Here is an 18,822-nt window from a genome sequence, read left to right on the forward strand (position 1 = left end):
TTTGGTACTAATAGAGTTAGTCTATTGCATGTGAAATCTTGAAATGCGAATACCCCTCCAAAGGCATGAACAGTATTAGTTGAGATGATGAAACTCACGGTTTCATGTTGAACCGTTTTCTTCTTGGTCAGCAGGTCCTTCAAATATTTAGCAAAACCCGGCATCTCCTTGACAGCTTCCAAGAAAGGAAAATTTAGAGACAACTGCTTCAGCTGATCATAAAATATTTTGAACTTGGCATCTTCCTTCTTCTTTACCAACCTCTGAGGAAAGGGAGGTTTAGATTTGAAAAGTTGAGTCAAAGGGCAGAGATCCCCTTTCACAGTTTGCTTGCTCTTGTCATCAGCCTCTTTCAAAATCTCTGGAATATTAGCAATCTTCTCGTCAGTCAGATTCTCATGAACAGCATTTGGTGCTTCGGACTGCATCTCTTCCTCTTCATCTATCGGCTCAAGATAAAAAACTTTCTTATCAGCACCTTGGAGTATTTTACCACTCCTAGTACTGATGGAAAACACACAGTCTACACCGCCTTCCCCGTTCTTTGGATTTGGAACAGTGTCACAAGGAAGTCGTCCCTTTTTAGGAGGGTGCTGCTCTCTAGAAATATCCCGCATCTGTGACTCGAGCTTTTGAAATAACTGATGTATGGGAACCCACTGTCTCTGTCAGCCCAGATAAAGTCCTCTCAGACTTTGATTGATTTGCCAGAACCTTCTCAAGCATTGCTTCAACCCTCGAACTACCTTGCTCTGTTGATTGCCCTTTCGGTGGTATGTAAGGATTGGAACTCTTGTTCCCAAAATTATTGTTGTTGTTGTTGTAGCTCCCTTGGTTCGTACCACCATAATTATTATTGTAGTTCCCAGAGTTGTTGTTGTTGTAAGCACCCTGACCCTGCTGAGGTCTCCATTGATTCTGATTTTGGTAACCACCTTGGTAGTTCTGTCTTTGATAACCCCTTTGAGAATTATTCACATAGTTAGCATCTTCTACCTGCATAGGAGGTCCCTCGTGAAAGACACCCTCTTGGGTCTGGTACATCCCTTTCGGCATACCTGCATCATCCTTACAGACATTCACTTTTTTAATCTGGGTTTTATCAAACTTCTTTGTTAGCAAGGAAATATTTGTTGCAAGCTCAGCCAATGTTTGCTGGGTATCTAGATTCTCCTTTACCATAGTCTGGATCATGGCACTATCATAAGGCACAATGTCAGCAGTGTTTGAGTGTCAAGCCTGATTATGAGTGGTCAGCCTGTCAAATATGTTGGTCATTTGTCGATAAGATTTATTCATGAAACAACCATCAGCCGCATTGTTAGCGATTGATTGCGTCACTGGATCCAGCCCTCGATAGAACTTCTTCATTAATATGTTCTCCGAAAAACCATGATTTGGAATCTTTTGCAAATACTATTTGAATCTCTCCCAAGCTTCATATAACTGTTCCCTCGGTCGCTGCTTAAATTCATATATCTTGTCACGAATCTCAGCTTTCTTTCTAGGAGGGTACCATTTCTTGAGAAAGACTACTGCCATCTCTGCCCATGTAGTAATAGATGGCACGACCCGACTAGGGGCCATGACGGGTACCCGGAGCTAACCATCGAGCACCGCTCATACTATTACCCATCGTACTCATCCTGCGTTCATTCCTTATTCTCATACTCAAAATCATAGGAAAACTATTTCCATTTAAACATATTTACCTTTATATACATGAGCCGTTCGGCTATCAAAATAATATATATACAATGAGGAAATCGTGAGACCATACTACCCATACATACGTATCTACGAGCCTCTACTAGAGTACTAGACGTATGGACGGGACAGGACCCCGTCGTGCTCAAAATATATATATACAAAATCATAAACAATGGCACCTCCGGAATAATGGAGTGCTCTCAAGTCTGCTGATCGCTCCTATGAATCTGGATCACCTCCCTGTCTACCTGTGGGCATGAACACAGCGTCCAAAGAAAGAGGACGACAGTACGAGCATTGTACTGAGTATGTAAGGCATAAACAATAATAATACGTCAACGAAATAGGGGGATATCAAATGAGGAACAACCTGTAACTGACTGTCAATTTTGATAGAAATAGAACATGCTAACTCACTTCATAAACATCATTATATCATGTATGCATATCTATATAAGCTGCCGACCATATAGGTACAGTGTGATCATCATTAGCCCGCGTCTAGGCCTCCTGCGTCTGGGAGTAACCATCTCATGCCGCCCACTAGCGGTGTCTGCCCATGCCATCTAGACATGGTGTATACGCTGCCCGCCTTAGCGGTGTCTGCTCGGCTATATAGGCGCGGTGTAACATCATCATCAGGTACTCATCATAATGCATGCATAGAAACTCAAACACAACTATACTTTATCGGGGTGACATAAGGTCGTGAAGCCCCGATTCCATTATGGAGCATTCATGAGCATCCTGCCTCACCTTGAAGGAATTAGCATATAAGGTGAGTGTGGCACAAAGAAAAACATCAATAGATCATAATTAGAATCATTAACTTTAGGGTCCTTAGACTTGACTCATCATCATCACTATCATACGCATGACATATCTTGTTTCTGTGTTTCATGTTAAGCTCCTTATAATCATAGGCTCATAATTACCGGAATGTAAGAAAGTCATGGGGAAATAGGAGAATTCATGCCATGGGAGTCATGCCTTAGAAGGAAGGGACTAGCCTCACATACCTTTTCGTTTGGCTACTCTATCACTTGAACTTTCTCTTCCAATGCTCACGTCTCTACCTTCAAGAGAGTCCATATTAACATTAGCTAATCGATCACATGAACATGCTTAACTAAGGCTAGAGAAAACTGGGCAGCATTTCCTTTGTTTATACAGCTTCCTCCATATCATATATCAACTCTCAAACGTCTATAATAACATTCACAATATCCTAAGCAATAATCTCCATTCACTTACATTATCCATTTCCCAATTTCATTTCAAGTCATCCATAATCATGGTCATAGTGCACTACTACATTTACTCACATATAATGTTTATCCCATGTTCTCAATGTCATTTGTAACACGATTCTATTCATAATACATCAAGGGTCATGATTCATGTCAACTATTATTCAAGAATACCATTGATTCTACATTTAAGCTCCATATACTCTGTTCTTCCATAATCCAAGTCTTTCAACCCCTCAATACCCTCAATGATGAGAAATAAACATAAAAATCACCTTAAACACTTAGGAACAAGCCTTGAGTCACTCTACTCCATTAGAATAGAATCCTTCACTTGCATGTCAAAGAAATTCTTACTCTCCACAAACCCTAATAGGCTTCATAGCATATGAATCTCTTAAATCTTGGCTTTTGCTCTTGATTTCCTGGTATAGATTGTTGTAGAAATAGAGAGAGAGTTTTAGAGGGTTCTAGAGAGATATAGGGTCTGTTCTTGGGAGAAATAATAAAATAAAATGTGGGAGCTTATATTTATAATCAGGGCTGGAAGCTTCCAGATCCGCGGGTCGACGAGCAGGGTTGACGGCTCGTCGACGTGCACCGTCGATTCTCCGCCTGAGATGTCTGATCGTAGAACCTCATCGACGGTGCCAGGCGACGGCTCGTCGACGTGTCGACGGTCCTTCCCTTGGGCCGTCGACGCTTCGCTTTGCTCCGATTCGATTCGTTTCACTTCCAATTTCCTCGAAATGTCAAGAATACATACTTATACACCTGTACACATACCAAGCAGAATATCTCATGACCAAAACTCTGGTGCGGACTACCGTACCGAAGGTATACACCACCAATAAGCCGAAATCTCCTCGAAATAAAATGGGAGGTGTAACAATAGAATTCCGGGGTAGCTTCTCGAACTATGCTCTTGCATCTCCAGCTAAGGAATATTTGAATACCTCAGCCGAATAGCATCTTGTGGAACGTTGTTTCGGATATGATTAGCACACACATCCACAAAATTTTGTAAATGACGTTGAGGGTCATTCTCGGTATAGTTCCGAAAGTAGCCCTCTACTTCAACAACTGGAATAGAGAGAAGTCAATTTTTACGCTTGCAGCTCCACATCGAGGATGAACAATAGCAGATGCATAGTCCTCCTCAAGAATAAGATCAGCGAAAACATTTTCTTCATCTGATTCATTCGCCTGATTATTCAATCGATTCCCCTGTTTACCAGCACGTTGGTTTTGCTGATTATGATCTATGTTCACCTAGTTTACAAGGAATAGAAAACAAGGTGTGATGGAATAAGCAAAAGACTTCAATCAAAGCAAATACTATTTAGTAATTTCAAAACAGTATTCCCTAGCAATGACGCCAAAATTTGATAACGTCCAAATCCACTCCTCAAAGAGGAAGTGTACACGGTCGTATGCAATATAATTTACCCAACTAAGAGTCGGGGTCAATCCCACAGGGAAGAATATACTAGGTGATTTAAACACGTAAGAAATTATTGTCACGACCCGGCTAGGGGGCCATGACAGGTACCCTGAGCTGACTACCGAGCACCACTCAATATGCTAATTATCATACTCATCCAGAACACATAAAAACTCTAAGGCAATACATAGATATACATAAGCCCTCACGGCTGCAAAAATGATATACAAAAATGTACACTGATGAGGTTATCATAGGACATCTATCACCCACGCATACGTATCTACGAGCCTCTAATAGAGTACTAAGACATAGGGACGGGACAGGACCCCGTCATGCCCAAATATATATATATACAAAATAATGTAACAAAAATGGCACCTCCAAAATAATGGAGTGCTCCTGTATAGCTGCTGATAGACTTCTATGAATCCGGACCACCTTCCTGTCTACCTGTGGGCATGAACACAGCGCCCAAAACAGAGGACGTCAGTACGAACATTGTACTGAGTATGTAAGGCATGATCAATAATAACGTATTGAAGAAATAAGGAAACGTCAAGTAAGGAAACAACCTGTAGCTGAATGTCACTTAAGACAGAAGAATGCATGCTAACTTACATCATAATCAACATCATATCAAGTATAAATATATAAGCTGCCCGACCATATAGGTACGGTGTGATCATCATAAGCCCGCGTCCAGGCCTCCCACATCCGGGGTAAACATCTCATGTCACCCACTAGTGGTGTCTGCCCATGCCCTTTCGACATGGTGTGTATGCTGCCCGCCTTAGTGGTGTCTGCCCGATCATATAGGCACGGTGTAATCTCATTATCATATACTTATTATAAATCATGCATTAGAACTCAATTACAAACTCTAACTCTATCGGAGTGATGTAAGGTCGAGAACCCCCGATTCCATTATGGAGTAGCCATAATCATCATGCCTCACCTTGAAGGAACTAGCATTATAAGGTGAGTTTAGCCAAAATGAATAACATCAAAGAATCATATAAGAATTATTAGCTTCGTAAAAGTATTATATCATGAGCTTTAGAATCTCTAGACTTAGACTCATCATCATCATTACCATATTCGTAACATATCACTTATCTTTATCTCATGAGAAGCTCTTTATAAACATAAACTTATAGTTTCCGGAATGTAAGAAGGTCATAGAAAAACAAAGGAAGTCATGTCATAGGAATCATGCCTTAGAAAAAGAAGGGACTAGCCTTACATACCTTTATGCCTCTCTAACTTTATCAATTAAACGCTTTCCTCCGATGTTCACGATTCTACATTCAAGAGAATTCGTGCTAAGATTAGATAATCGGAAACATACTTAAGCTTAGGCTAAAGCTAACAAAAATTGGGTAGCATCTCCTTTGTTTCTACAACTTTCTCCACATAATATAACAACTCTCAAACATCAATAACAACATTCATAATATCGTAATCACTAACTTTGTCAAATTCGACATTAACCAATTCTCAAAATTACCCTCAAAGTCATGCATAACCATAGCCATAATATAACACCACATTCATCTTCATATAATGCTTCTTCAATACTCTTAATATCATTTATAACGAGATTATATTCATAGCATCTCAAGAATTATGATTCATGTCACACTACTATTCAAGAATACCATTATTTTCACATTTGAGCTCCATTTTCTACTTTCTTCCATAATCCAAGTCTTTCAACCATTCAATATTATAAATAACATGAAATGATCATAAAACTTACCTTTGATTGTGTAGGAATGGGTTTTGGATGGAAACGCTTCACTTGGAGAAAACCCTAACTTCAATTCCAAAGAGATTTCTTGCTTCCATCAACCCTAGCTGGTATTCTTGCACTTGATTCTACTATTTTTTGGTATTTTATCTTTGATTTCCCTTGCATTCTTGTAAATGAAGTGTGTGGAATATTCTAGAGAGTTGGAGAGAAGTGGAGAAGTTGGAAGAATGAAATTTTTGAAGTGGGAACACATTTTTATACTTGAAAAATACTTAGCCCGTCGGGTGTTATACGGACACTTATACGGTCCGTATAACATTATACGGTCTATATAAGTGACTGTATTTCACCATCAGGGGAATCATCTTTTCTGTTGGGTTATACGGACCCTTATACAGACCGTATAAGTGGTCATATAACTCCACTTTTATGGAATTATTTCCGTCATTTCGTTTGATCTCCAATCCTTATGGAACCTTCTTAGCACTTGTTTAACACTTCATTAACAATCTAAAGAGCGTTACAACTTTCCCTCAAGACAATTTTAAATCAACATTGGCTCAGTACTTGCAAACCCCTTTCAAAACACGACTTGCACTTGACGTTCTCCAAAGAACTTTCTACTCTTGCCTCAAACGTCTTTGGAATCTTAATTAGAACCGTTAAGTACTACTTCTTATGTCACGACCCAACCCCGTAGGCCGTGACTAGTGCCCGAGCTGGGCACCCAAACACATTCATTAACGGATCGCATACGGATAACTTATACATATACAAATATCGATTTGTCTCAAACCGAAGCAAGCACAAATATATATATACAGAAGCCGGCAAGGCTATCATATGGCGCAACGTCCCAAAATATATACAAACGCAAGCCGACAAGGCTGCCACGGCGAATGGGACCGCCCAAAACATAAAACATACGGACACACCTGTGCAGTAATAGGCACAACCCACATATATGTCTACAGACCTCTAAACAGAACAACAGAATCATATGACGGGACAGGGCCCCGCCGTACCCCTGAATGAATATATACATATGCAACGGAAGAGTATATACCAAAATATAGGCTCCAGAACAAAGGGAGCACTCCAACGGCGTAATAGGTGTCCTATGGCGGATCACCTAAATGGGCGTCCGTACTGCGGGCATGAAACGCGGTCGCCACCGAAGAAAGGGGTCAGTACGGAATATGTACTGAGTATGCAAAGCAAGAAATATAGTAAACAGAATCATAATCGAAACAGAAGTACAGAAAAATAAGTATAATATCCAAAATACCAAAACGTTTACTCTTAAAACACAAATCATGCATAGGGCTCAGGGAATATGGTCGCCCGCCCGTCATTGGCGCCATAACACAGCATAATACCAGAAGATTTCATATCTCCGTAACCCGACATATCTCCATAACACATCATAACGCCATAATCACAAGCATAACACCAAAATATATAGGGTCCCCCCCTACAGTGAGGACTCGGTGAGCCATAACACAAAGCATAACACCGGAATATAACATAGTGCGCACGACGACATAACCGGCCCGGGACTCGGCGAAAGATACAACAGAATGCACGAGCAGAGTCGTGAGTAACCATATGCATAAAAATCATCATTACAGACTCAACAGATAAGTAGACTAACCATACTCGGGGGTTAGAGTGATAGCCATACTAAGTTCTTTCAAAAGTCATCAGAACTGTACAAAGGGAAGTTGTGGGCCCCACGGACGAGTACCAACTCAATCCGAGCCCGCCTATGAAGGTTAGAGTCATTATACGCTACAGAACTTCCTACGAGCATATCGAGGCGATCCGGTTCTGTCTACAAAAGTTACGGTCGTTCGTAGTTACAGAATCTTTTAAAAATGACATTCTTTATGCAACATTTAGTTTCCAATCAAACGAGGGTACAAGGACCATAATTTGGCTATATTAAGACTACGAACATCAAGAAGTGAATAAGAATTATAGATATGCCCGGATCTTATGAATAGAGTTACCTCGAGGCTCGTATCATAGCCTATTTACAACTAAGACATGCCAAAAGAAAGAAGGGTTAGGCTTTACATACCTCGTCCGCTCTCAAAGCTAATCCAAACCTAAGTCTCGGACTCCCCAAGATCTACAATAACGTCATAATATGCCAAACATTAGCTATAGATACTTAGGAATTCGATTCCAAGCGAACACTAAATTCTACAGAAATTTGGGTAGCATTTCCCCTGTAATTTCAATAACCCCGAGAATTCAACTCGGCCAAATCATCAACACAATACCGACAATCATTCTAATAACATCAACAATCGATTCAAACGCATTCTAGCATTAGTAACTCTTTTCTACATACTTTGACAACATTCCATTTACATCAATCCAACCACATATAATCAAACTAACACCAATGCTCACACGTTCAATTACTAATCCAAACCATTCAAACAATATTCAAGAACTCTTTAAACAATTCACACAATATTTCAAACAACCCAACCAACACTCCAATTCACCCGAAAACCACCCCAAACCCGAGAATAACACAACAACACTTTCCTTTCTCCCGATTCATGAATTACATCAATAATCCACACTTTAACAATGTCATTCTCTTAAATATAAAAATTACATTAAAAGCACATTAACTTTCAAATCAGCCCGCAACAATTACAACATCAACTTGAATCATTAAACTCTCATTTTCATCATAGAATCCATAATGACAACAACCAAAATACTAAATAAAGTTAGTTCATTCTTTGCCATACAAAAGGACCCATATTCGGCCACCCCCACCACACACATATATCATGATTCTCATCCATTTTAACACACTACAACAACCAAACATGCTAAATAGAATTAATCCATCACTCCTACACAACACACACACCTACACGGCTTACAAGCCATATACACGGCTCAACTTCAATCATGCATATTTCATGAATTTCATTCATTTCCACATACTACAACATACACAAACCATCCATAACATATAAAAATAAGATTAAACCTTACCTTTTCTTCTTAACTTCACAACTTGACTAGAGTTGCAAACGATGAAAACAAATGGTTTGTTGATCCAAACAATAACTCCACGTTAACAAGGACCCTTCAATTAGTTGATTTGCTAGAAGAAACTATTTTTTTGATGGCTATTTTTGGACCTCACTTTTCCTTGCTCATGGGCGAATGGCCTTCAACTTTTTTTTTTCTCCAAGTTTCTTGATTTTTCTAAGTAATGAAGAAGATGAATATGATGACTTAGTCATCTTTTGCTCACATATATTATCCTTCCATGTGGCCCTTGGCCCACACCCATGTGGCCGGCCACATGGCCCTTGAATTCATGAATTAATAATTTTTCCTTAATTCATTTTTGACCCCAAATTTTCCCTTAATATTCCATGGCACAAAATCATAAGCAACTTATGCCTTAAAACAAGATCGTGGTTAAAAGTCTCGACTTCGTATCCCGGAATAGTCTTGTCCCTAACTTATCGTGGTTAACTCGGATTGTCCCAATGTACAAAATACGGGATATAACATCTTACTTGTAGAAACATCATATACTTCTCACCCTGCGTCAGTCCATCTGCCATGCGACGATGTGAAATTTTCCTTGGTGTAACACTCTTCCCCCTTTTAAAAACATTCGTCCTCGAATGTTATGTTCTCGGAAATTCTACAAAAATTTCGCCAGAGTTTCCCCTGTAATATGGTGGTACCATCCTGTCACAACAACCCAAAATAATATTGCCTCATAGGGATACAACACGATAGCAAGAAATTATGGCCACATACAACCAAAAGCATAATCTTGGAAAGGAAGATATTTGGACTTCATGTTTTCTTCCGCTTCCCAAGTCATTTCTTCTCTGTTATTGTTTCACTACAAGACTTTGACTGAAGCTACTTCCTTGTTTCTAAGTCTCCGTACTTTATCTTGGATCTCTTTCGGCATGGAAACAATTGCGGATATTTGGACTTCATGTTTTCTTCCGCTTGCGGACAATCCCAAGTCATTTTCTTCTTCATTGTTGATATTGTTTCACTACAAGACGGTTGTCCGCATAAGATTTGCGACTTTTTCAACATCGTTCTCGAATAACCTTCATCTTTTCCACCGCTTGTGAATTCTAAGTCCTACTTCAAACCACCCAATTGGGGATCTACTTTCTTCTATATAGTATGGCCATCAACGGAATACCGTTGTTGTATGCAAACTCATAAGTCAACTTTTGCGTATCTTCTAACATCATCTCTGTGGTGGGTGAAATGATTCTAGTTGGATCTCAATTTTGTTGTAAATTGTGCTCTTCTACATTTGCGACACCATGAAGCGCATAATCTCATTAAGATACACATGAATAACTTGATGGTCCATGATCACCCGTATAGAATCATACTTGATTCAAGTAATGAAATCCATGGTTACTTAAGCCGGAATTTCCATGGCTTCAATTCTCCGGCTTCTAATGCTTTCACTTGGCAATTTAGACTATCTTGCTATGTCTTTCTTCAATCTTATACAAGCTTGAGATCCATCTTTTCGCCCCGGGGTGAATGGAATATCGGGAGTAAGGACTTAATTTTCAATATTTGGAACCTTCTTACCTAAGAACTCCATCTGTAGAGACTTCAAATGGCGACTTCTTCTTCTCAGGAAATGTATCTCTATAGTGACTCAACTGAGGGTCTTCGTATTGGCGCTCTCTCACCTCCATATCTAATGACGAAACAGTTGGATTGTGAATACCAATTCCTGCATCGCCTGAATCAATTAGACGAACTCCGAGGCTAGCTAGCTAGTGAAGCTCACGGATCAATTCTTTCTTTTGCGGAGGAACCTCAAATAGACTTCCCATTGATTTTCGGATAAGTGCATGCCTACTACATTTGCTTTCCCGGGGTGGTATAAAATACTCACATCATAATCCTTTAATAACTCTAACCACCGCCTCTGTCGTAGGTTTAACTCCTTCTGCTTAAAAATATATTGGAGACTCTTGTGATCTGTATAAATATCAACATGTACTCCGTACAAGTAATGTCTCTACATTTTTAGCGCATGAATAACCGCGACCAATTCAAGATCATGGGTCGGATAGGTCTTGTTATGTTTCCATAACTGTCGGGTAACATCGGCACGTGCATCAACACACAGCCTAACCCAACACCAGAGGCATTACAATACACAACATAACTATCTGGTCCTTCTAGAAGTGTCAGAACTGGGGCTGAGCTCAATCTATCTTTTAATTCTCGGAAACTACATTCACAGGCACCAGTCCACTGGAATTTGGCTAATTTTTGAGTTAACTTCATTAATGGTGCTGAAATAGAGGAGAACCATTCCACAAATCTTCTATAGTAACCTGCCAACCCCAAAAAACTACGGACTTCTGTAGGCGTTGTGGGCCTTGGCCAAGTGTTCACAGCCTTTATTTTTTGAGTATCAACTCGAATACCGTCAGCTGAGATGATGTGGCCCAGAAAAGTCACAGAATTTAGCCAAAACTCGCATTTTAAAAATTTTGCATACAATTCTCGAGTCCGAAAGATTCCAAGGACAATACGTAAGTGGTCTGCATGCTCCGTTTCTGACCGAGAATATACTAAGATGTCATCGATAAACACGATCACAAATAGGTCTAGAAAGGGCCTGAATACATTATTCATCAAATTCATAAGCACCGCCGGAGCATTAGTCAACCCAAATGACATCACCCGGAATTTGTAATGGCCATATCTCATTCTGAAAGCTGTTTTGGGAATATCTTCTTCTCTAACCCTCACTTGGTGATACCCAGATCTTAGATCAATTTTGGAAAACCATTTAGCACCCTGTAATTGGTCAAACAAATCATCAATTCTTGGAAGCAAATATTTATTATTGATTGTCACCTTGTTCAACTGTTTATAGTCTATGCACATCCGTACAGAACCATCCTTCTTTCTCACAAATAGGACGGGTGCTCCCCATGGTGACGAACTGGGCCTAATGAATCCCTTCTCAAGCAAATCCTTCAGTTGTGCCTTTAGCTCTTTCAATTCTGCATGAGCCATTCGATAAGGAGGAATGGAGTTTGGTTTAGTATCCGATAACACATCAATAGCAAATTCAATCTCTCTTTGCGGAGGAAGGCCTAGAAGTTCATCGGGAAATACATCCGGAAATTCATTCACTACCGGGACGGATTGAAAAATCGGTGGCTTTGCTTTGGTGTCATGAACTCGGAATAGGTGATAAATATAGCCTTTAGCTATCATCTTTCTTGCCTTAAGGTAGGAAATAAACCTACCTCTGGGAGACACTGTATTACCTTTCCATTCAAGCACGGGTTTTCCCGGGAATTGGAATCGAACTACTTTCATCCTGCAATAGACATTGGCATAACAATAGGCCAACCAATCCATGCCCATAATCACATCAAAATTTAACATTTCTAGTTTAATCAAATCAGCTATAGTTTGACGATCACATACCATAATCACACAATTTTTATACACTTGCCTCGTTATTACAGGATCACCAACAGGAGTAGATACCTCAAAAGGTTTAATTGGTTCGGGTTTCACCCCAATACGACCAGCAATATAAGGGGTGATATAAGACAGTGTAGAACCCAGATCTATCAATGCATAACCATCATGAGAAGATATAGATAGTATACCTATAACCACATCCGGGGAGGACTCAAGACGGGCTAAATTAAATACGGGGCGAGGGCCACCCCAGGCGGATGCTCCTCCTCTCGTACCATGAAATCCGGGAGTGCTCATCGGGCGTACGGTCACGTTGATCTGTGGGATGAACCCCAACTCTACCACTCATCGATGGACAATCTCGCATCATATGCCCAACCTGACCACAAGTATAGCAAGCATCTGAACCCTGGCGACACTGTCCGAAATGCAATCTTCCACACTGGCTACATCGCGGCTAGCTCTAGGATTACTCTCCAACCGAGAACCCGAGACTTTCGAACTCGACCCCGGGCCAAAATAAATGGAGCGATCAAAATTCCTGCCCGTAAATCGAGGAGGTACACTCATTGTGGACTAGCCCGAGTACCTGGAATACTATTGCTGACCCCCTTTATACTCATTACTAACGCATGCCCCTCTTTCCTCTCTCGACATCATTCCATTTCGGGGTGTCCCATACGGGAAATATTCATCCCTTCTTGCAGTGAAGCTATCAAACAATCCTTGAACAAATGTGGCCCTAAGCCACTCACAAATCTGTGTACTCTGTCTCCCATATCGGCTACCATAGTGGGAGCATAACTAGCTAATGAATTAAAGTGAAGGCTATACTCCCAATCACTCATATTCCCTTGGTTTAGATTCAGAAACCTGTTAGCTCGGACCCTTCAAACCTCGGGTGGCAAATAGTGGCAGATGAAAGCATCTACGAATTCATGCCAAACTGGGGGAGGTGCATTTTCCTTTCTTGAAGATATCAAATTATTATACCATAGGACCGCTACATCCCGGAGTCTTCAAGATGCCAACTCCATAGATTCAGTATCAGAGGCATGGATGATTCTCAACGTCCTCAACATCTCATCAGTAAAACCTTGCGGGTCTTCATCCGGTTTTGACCCAAAAAAATCTGGGGGATTTAAACTCATGAAATCATGGGCTCTAGCACTATTTGCCCTATCACCTGGACTCATGCTCTGCCGCTGTGCTTGAGCGACAACTAGTTGTGTCAATAGCTGAATAGCCTCGGTTATTTGTTGACCCAAAGCACCCGGTGGAGGAACTGGAGGCATAGGAGCCGGAGCTGAAGCCCCCTCTTGTTCTTCTAGAATAGGTGGAGTGTGAGAGGTATTGGATGGAGCCTCATTATGAGATTCACCTTCTTCTACATTCGTTGGTGGCTCCCTTTCCATCCACCTTCGTCGTAGCCACCGCCCTTCGGGGGCGAGGGCCGGAATTTCTCTTCTACCGCATCGTCGAAATCATAAGCCGCACAATTAGGGCGGAGAAAATCTTATAACATGGCTTTATGGCATGATCTAATTAGAAGAAGAATGGTCATTTTTCCTAAATGTCCTGCAGCCTCCTGTTTATAAGTGTGGCGCGCTTCACACCCATAAATAAGACTCTACTGGACACGGCTCGTAGACACACCCTAGGACGGAACTGCTCTGATACCACTTTTGTCATGACTCGGATAGGGGGCCATGATGGGTACCCGGAGATGACTACCGAGCACCACTCATTATGCTAATCATCATACTCATCCAGAACATATCAAAACTCCAAGGCAATACATAGATATACATAAGCCCTCACGGCTGCAAAAATGATATACAAAAATATACACTGATGAGGTTATCATAGGACATCTACCACCCACACATACGTATCTACGAGCCTCTACTAGAGTACTAAGACATAGGGACGGGACAGGACCCTGTCATGCCCAAATATATATATACAAAATAATGTAACAAAAATGGCACATCCGGAATAATGGAGTGCTCCTGTATAGCTGCTGATAGACTCCTATGAATCTGGACCACCTCCCTGTCTACCTATGGGCATGAACACAGCCTCCAAAACAAACGACGTCAGTACGAACATTGTACTGAGTATATAAGGCATGATCAATAACAATATATCGAAGCGATAAGGAAACATCAAGTAAGGAAACAACCTGTAACTAAATGTCACTTAAGACAGAAGAATGCATACTAACTTACATCATAATCAACATCATATCAAGTATACATATATAAGCTTCCCGACCATATAGGTACGTTGTGATCATCATAAGCCCACATCCAGGCCTCTCGCATCCGGGGTAAACATCTTATGCCGCCTACTAGTGGTGTCTGCCCATGCCTTCTCGACATAGTGTGTATGCCGCCAGTTTTAGCGGTGTCTGCCCGACCATATAGGCATGGTGTAATCTCATTATCATATACTTATCATAAAGCATGCATTAGAACTCAATTACAAACTCTAACTCTATCGGGGTGACGTAAGGTCGAGAACCCTCGATTCCATTATGGAGTAGCCATGATCATCATGCCTCACCTTGAAGGAACTAGCATTATAAGGTGAGTTTAGCCACAATGAATAACATCAAAGAATCGTATAAGAATCATTAGCTTCGTAAAAGTATCATATCATGAGCTTTAGAATCTCTAGACTTAGACTCATCATCATCATTACCATATTCGTAACATATCTCTTATCTTTATCTCAAAAGAAGCTCTTTATAAACATAGACTCATAGATTCCGGAATGTAAGAAGGTCATGGAAGAACAAAGGAAGTCATGTCATAGGAATCATGCCTTAGAAAAAGAAGGGACTAGCCTTACATACCTTTATGCCTCTCTAACTTTATCAATTTAACTCTTTCCTCTGATGTTCATGATTCTACATTCAAGAGAATTCGTGCTAAGATTAGATAATTGGAAACATACTTAAGCTTAGGCTAAAGCTAACGAAAATTGGGTAGCATCTCCTTTGTTTCTACAACTTTCTCCACATAATATAACAACTCTCAAACATCAATAACAACATTCATAATATCGTAATCACTAACTTTGTCAAATTCGACATTAACCAATTCTCAAAATTACCCTCAAAGTCATGCATAACCATAGCCATAATATAACACCACATTCATCTTCGTATAATGCTAATTCAATACTCTTAATATCATTTATAACGAGATTATATTCATAGCATCTCAAGAATTATGATTCATGTCACACTACTATTCAAGAATACCATTATTTTCACATTTGAGCTCTATTTTCTACTTCCTTCCATAATCCAAGTCTTTCAACCATTCAATATTATAAATAACATGAAATGATCATAAAACTTACCTTTGATTGTGTAGGAATGGGTTTTGGATGGAAATGCTTCACTTGGAGAAAACCCTAACTTCAATTCCAAAGAGATTTCTTGCTTCCATCAACCCTACCAGGCATTCTTGCACTTGATTCTACTAGTTTTTGGTATTTTATCTTTGATTTCCCTTGAATTCTTGTAAACGAAGTGTGTGGAATATTCTAGAGAGTTGGAGAGAAGTGGAGAAGTTGGAAGAATAAAATTTTTGAAGTGGGAACACATTTTTGTACTTGAAAAATACTCAACCCGTCGGGTGTTATATGGACACTTATACGGTCCGCATAACATTATACGGTCCGTATAAGTGACCGTATTTCACCATCAGGGAAATCATCTATTCTGTTGGGTCATACGGACCCTTATACGGACCGTATAAAGTTATACGGACCGTATATGTGGTCGTATAACTCCACTTTTCTGAAATTATTTTCGTTGTTTCGTTTGATCTCCAATCCTTATGGAACCTTCTTAGCACTTGTTTAACACTTCATTAACAATCTAAGGAGCGTTATAACTTTCCCTCAAGACATTATTAAATCGACATTAGCTCAGTACTTGCAAACCCCTTTCAAAACACGACTTACACTTAACGTTCTCTAACAAACTTTCTTCTCTTTCCTCAAATGTCTTTGGAATCTTAATTAGAACCATTAAGTACTACTTTTTACTTGTAGAAACATCATATACTTCTCACCCCACGTCAGTCTATCTGCCATACGACGAAGTGAAATTTTTCGAGGTGTAACAATTATCACTTTCTACGCTAAGCCAAACACTTGATAATATTTTGGTTTTTGAGAAAATTATAACTAATTTGAAAATATAAACTAATCTAGAAAGCAAGTAAAATGATCAATGGACACAAGCATGGATGCAAGGAACTCTCAAGTAACGATCCAATATATTTTATGATTTTACAACTAAGAGCGAGCTTATGTTAATAGATAATGGTTTCTAAAATCTCATTGAAAGTCTTCTAACCAAATCAGTGAATTTCACTCTAAGCTTTTCCAAGCCTTAGAGTGTGATATCAAGCGCAACCAATTGAATCTCAAGTAACTTTCCTATTCCTAGCTCAAGTTATTAGATGCGGGTTATGCCCTAAATTCTTGTTAATTAATCTTTCCCAGCTAGATTTCCTCTTCCGAGCTCAATCAAAGTAAATGGGTGAGTCTTCGGGTTAGCTACTCCCTTAAGAATCATTCAAAACGAGATTAATTAAAGAAACAATGACCCACTTCATTAGATATAAACATCATTCAATACATAAGCATAACAAGAGTTTGATCCAAAACTTTAACAATGTATATTTTCATAAACAAGTTTCAAGTAATGGAATAAAATAAAACACACTTAAATATGCAATAAAAAATAAAGAATTGAAGAAAGGGTTAAGAAATTTATCATTAAAAAGCTCCAATCTTCTCCTCCAAAGGTGTGGTGTAAAAACCTTAGCTCCAAAGCTTGTAAAATGGCCAAAGATGAAAAATAGTGCCTTCAAGTCTTGCTTTTGTAGTCCCAAAATTTTCCCACTCAAAATTAGACCAAAACAACCCCTCATTTTCGTTTTTTGCAATTCTGTCCCGTTTTTACCTTCGACGGAGTTTGCATAAAAACAATCGATTTTGCAAAACCATCCAGTTTGGCCTCTATTTTCACTTAGCTTCTTCCGACGCTCTTCCCAATCATATAAACCTATAAAATGGAAGTAAACGACATTAAATGCACTATTTTCTCAATCAAAACATAGCAACAATCTAAGATTAAAGAAGAAATAAGTTGGTAAAATACCAACTTATCACTAAGCTTTCCCTTCTTACCGAATCTCATGATACCTTTCTTATGTGATACCTTTAAGAATACCCAATCGTCTATCTGAAACTCCATATCTCATCGTCGATTATCTGCACAAGACTTCTGGCGACTCTGGGCTGCTAACAGCCTTTCTTGAATAAGCTTAACCTTATCAACTGCCTGCTGGATTAGGTCTTGCCCTGTCATATTAGATCCAACCTCGAACCATCTGATTGGTGATCTATATTTTCGTTCATATAAGGCTTCATACGGAGCCATCTGGATACTGGAATGATAACTATTATTATACGCAAATTTGATTCGTGGCAAATGATCATCCTAGCTACCCCCGAAGTCCATCACACATGCCCGTAGCATATCCTCGAGGGTCTGGATAGTACGCTCCGCCTGTCCGTCTATCTGGGGTTGAAATGCGGTACTAAGAGTCACCTGAGTCCCCAAACCCTTTTGAAAGGACCTCCAGAAGTTAGATGTAAACTGCGTACCCCTGTCGAAAATGTTAGATACCGGAACACCATGGAGTCTTGCTATTTCCTTGATATAAAGCTTCGCATAATCCTCAGCTGAGTAAGTAGTCCTGACAGGTAGTCCTGACAGGCAGAAAATGGGCTGATTTTGTAAGTCTATCAACTATCACCCATATAGAATCAAACTTGCGCTTAGAACGGGGCAAGCCTGTAATGAAATCCATATTAATTGCTTCCCACTTCCAAGTCAGAATCTCAATAGCCTACAATAATCCGCTTTGCTTCTGATGCTCAACCTTCACCTGTTGACCGTTAGGACACTGAGCTACAAACTCCGCTATGTCTTTATTTATTCCATCCTACCAATAAACTTCCCTGATATCATGATACATATTCGTTGTCCCTGGATCAATAGAATAACGGAAATAGTGAGTCTCCCCAATAATCTAACGACGTAACCCTGTAACATCAAGAACACATAGTCT

At 39.8% G+C, this 18,822-nt stretch overlaps 1 non-coding gene across 1 annotated transcript; it reads left to right on the forward strand.

Annotated features, from left to right (window-relative positions):
* Window positions 1-1,387: 1,387 nt before the first annotated feature.
* LOC132058661 (small nucleolar RNA R71) lies at window positions 1,388-1,493 on the forward strand. Its single transcript, XR_009415381.1, has one exon. It is a non-coding gene; the product is annotated as a small nucleolar RNA R71 (small nucleolar RNA).
* Window positions 1,494-18,822: the final 17,329 nt, after the last annotated feature.

Source organism: Lycium ferocissimum, chromosome 5 (genome assembly GCF_029784015.1).
Source record: "Lycium ferocissimum isolate CSIRO_LF1 chromosome 5, AGI_CSIRO_Lferr_CH_V1, whole genome shotgun sequence".
Lineage (NCBI taxonomy): Eukaryota > Viridiplantae > Streptophyta > Magnoliopsida > Solanales > Solanaceae > Lycium > Lycium ferocissimum.